The sequence below is a fragment of the Solanum pennellii genome, chromosome 11 (assembly GCF_001406875.1).
Source record: "Solanum pennellii chromosome 11, SPENNV200".
NCBI classification, from domain to species: Eukaryota; Viridiplantae; Streptophyta; class Magnoliopsida; order Solanales; family Solanaceae; genus Solanum; species Solanum pennellii.
The window spans coordinates 47,983,630-47,987,134 of NC_028647.1; the positions used below are offsets into that span (position 1 = coordinate 47,983,630).

The 3,505-nt window shown below is 36.2% G+C and overlaps 1 non-coding gene across 1 annotated transcript; it reads left to right on the plus strand.

The window, feature by feature from the left end:
- The first annotated feature begins 2,962 nt into the window (after positions 1-2,962).
- On the plus strand, positions 2,963-3,053 carry LOC114074984. The gene has a single exon (XR_003575361.1). It is a non-coding gene; the product is annotated as a small nucleolar RNA snoR109 (small nucleolar RNA).
- Positions 3,054-3,505: the final 452 nt, after the last annotated feature.

The window sequence follows — 3,505 nt, forward strand, 5'->3', positions numbered from 1 at the left end:
AAAATTCTGGTCCGGATAGAGGACTGAGTGTGGACTTTGGTACTGCAAAATAGATAAAGCCATAAGATTTATTAAATAACAAGCAGTAATAACGACATCACCCCAAAAACGCAATGGGACGTGGTTGTGAATGAGCAATGTCCGAGCTGTTTCAATTAGATGTCTGTTCATTCGCTCAGTAACTCTATTTGTTAAGGAGTATGTGCGCAAGAAGACAAGTGAAATATGCCCTGGGATGACATAAATAAGTGAGGGAAGTAGAGAAGTATTCTCGGGCATTATCACTGATTAACTTCTTAATGGAAATACCAAATTGGTTGTGAATTTCAGTATAAAATTTCTAAAAGATAGATAATAACTCATATCTATTCTTCATTAAAAATAACCATGTGCATCGAGAATTGTCATCAATAAAAGTAACAAACTAATGAAAGCCTAAGGAAGAACTGACACGACTTGGACCCCATATATCAGAATGAACAATGTCAAACATAGAGGTAGCCCTATTATTTATGTGCTTTGGGATAGAGGCACAAGTATGTTTCCCAAACTGACACGACTCACATTCTAACAAAGATAAAGGCATAAGAGAATCAAATTTATCCTTCAGGGAGTCAACCTGATCCAAATAAGTTAACATATCTTGTTGATTCTGTTGTAAATGAACAATATCTGACACAACTTTGAAAATAAGTTGTATATCATTTGTTATACAAAGTTTTGGCTTTGTTCCACACTTGTCAATAAGTTTTACAAGACTGAAACAAATTTAACAACTTAGGATCAAGCGAATTTCACAGAAGACTACACAATTGTGCATCAATTTTAACCCAAGCAGGCCTATCAGTTGCTCCAATATTACTACTGTTTTTGAGCAAGGGATCTTCAAATCCTAGACCTATAAACCACAATTCTACAGAGGTTGCCCATGAGGTGTAATTACCACTACCATCTAACTTTACCGTACTAATTACCAGTGATGGTGTAGAAGAAACAATTGACTTAAAAATCTGATTTGGAGTAATCTGATTATCAGTTTGGTTATGAGGCATTTTTATTTGTCACAAAAAGTAGTACTAATGAAGTAAGAAAGTAAGCGTCTTCAACAGATATGGAGAAACAAAGAAGTAGACAAGCAAATGTAAGAAAGAAATAAATTAGACAGACTTTGTAGAATGAGAGAAGAATGAGGGAGGTGAAAATGAAGTGAATCTGATATGATTGATTTAACAACAATTGATCATCCCTGCTCTTTTTTTTTTCAGCTTTTTTTTTCCAGCTTTTTTTTTGTTACTGCAGATAACATTCAGAGAGAGGGGCTGAAAAAAAGCATTGTGACTCTGATACCATGATAAATTAGAAGAAGAGATATGGGGAATTGAATTTTTTATTATTCCCTCAAGTTGATGGACTTAAATAGCTGTTACAGATAATGTACATGAGGAAAGAAACTAATAAAATATTATGTAATATCCTAACTACTTAATTCAAGGGATTGGGAAATATTCTTATATCTAGAGAAACTAAATATACCATAATTAACAATTAAAAACAACTTCACTCTAGTAACACAACACTTTTCATTAGACTTGTTAGAGTGGGTTAGAGTCCCATATTGGTTGGGGAATGGATTGGTGGTCTACTTATATGGAGTTGGAAAATCCCACCCTTATGAGCTAGCTTTTGGGGTTGAGTTAGACCTAGGTACCATATCTTTACATAGTACTAGAACCAGGTCCATCTAGTTAGGACTTTTGGCCCACGCTTCCATTGGGTTTGGGCATGAAGGGGGTGTTTGAGTGGGTCTTAGTCCTACATTGATTGAGGAATGGAAAGATGGTCTGCTGCTTATATAGACTTGTGCATTCCTTTCCTCATGGGTTAGTTTTTGGGATTGAGTAAGGCTAAAGTGCAATATCCTTACTAAATAAATAACAAAAAGAATATTTTTCAACAAAAAAAATTACTCTCTCCAATATAACTTGGAAAACTCAATCAGCTAAAATTGAAAAAGAGAACATTGTTGCTGGTATTAGGGCTCGAATTCGCATTACAATAGTCAAAGACCAAAGGAACAGCTAAACTAGTGCCCCCCAAATGAAGTCTTGTGTATGTGGGTGCCTAGTTATATATCTAACTATTAAGGTATACAAAAATATATACACAAAAAGTTCAAATCTCAATGGGTGCACGTGACCCCCATACCTTCCACGTGGGTTTGCCTCTGTAGCTACTAAGGGTAGCTTTAAACTGGAGAGTGAGGTAAAGACTCCATTGGAAGTTCTTCAATATTTCAAATTTGGTGGTTCTAATCTTCAAATGGCAACCAAAGATTGCTTAAATCTGAAGGGAAATTGATCTTTAGCACTTGAAACACGAGTATCAAACAATTTTTAATCATTACTTGTAGAAGAAAGTTAAACTCCATCAAAGGTTACTCGTAGCTTTGAGTCCAATCGAGGATAGGGGAGTTCCGACTGGGTTATTGATTATACAAAAGGACTAGTTAGTTACCTTGTGGGTTGAATCTTTTGATTAGAGGATGCCATGTGTGACTCCTACTATGATAGGGGTATATTAGAACTTTGATGGACAGTAGGGGGGTATATGTGAATGGAAAGTATAATGGAGTGGTTCAAACAATAAAATATAGTAGAGGGATCAGGGGTATATCCAACCCTTTTTCAAAGCTTCAATCCATGTGAGAGCACGAGCAGAAGCAATGACTGATGTTCTGATCAGTATATCACTGCTAGAGTTTGGGAAGGGCAAGTATATAGCTAATACAGGAGCCGCATAATCTGACCCTTGATCTTTGATCTTACTTGGTCTGAAATCTTGCTTCTCTCATTATGTGTGCACACAATTTGAATTTGTCAATATATGATGTTATTCTTGATTGGACGCTACATGTACGAAGAAAAGGGTGAAATTATGTACCATTCATCTTGATTTTTCAATATGGCTGTAGCAACATAAATTCAATTTGAGGAGTTGACTGGCCGGTTGTTGTTCTGCCGTCGACATATCTGCTTACCGAACTTCTTACATCTCCAATGCTTGTCATTCGTTTTTCTATGACTGTACAAGAAAAGTTGTTTGAGTGACATGATCAAATGGGGTGACAAATCTTAGCTACAACTCTTCTTTCCCCCCTTCTTTTCAATAATAAGGATTTTCTGCCTCTATTTAGTTAACTGATTTGGTTCCTGAATTTGTCTCCACCTCTTGATTTTCTTCCCTATACGCCAGCCTTGAACCGTTGACCCTAGTACCAAGAGAATACAATCTCAGCCACTAGGACAATGAGCAGTTGGTGGATTTGGCTCAATCTCTGATATGTTTCTTGGATTTGTCCTAAAACCTTACACCAATTGTCAAACAAGTCATCTGCATGCGAAATTTGAACGTGCGTGCTTTCTTTAGAAGCTTTTGTTGTTCTGTTCATTCATGATTCTCCTTAACGTTTTCCTTTCTTTCACGATTTATAGAAGTACCATTTCAT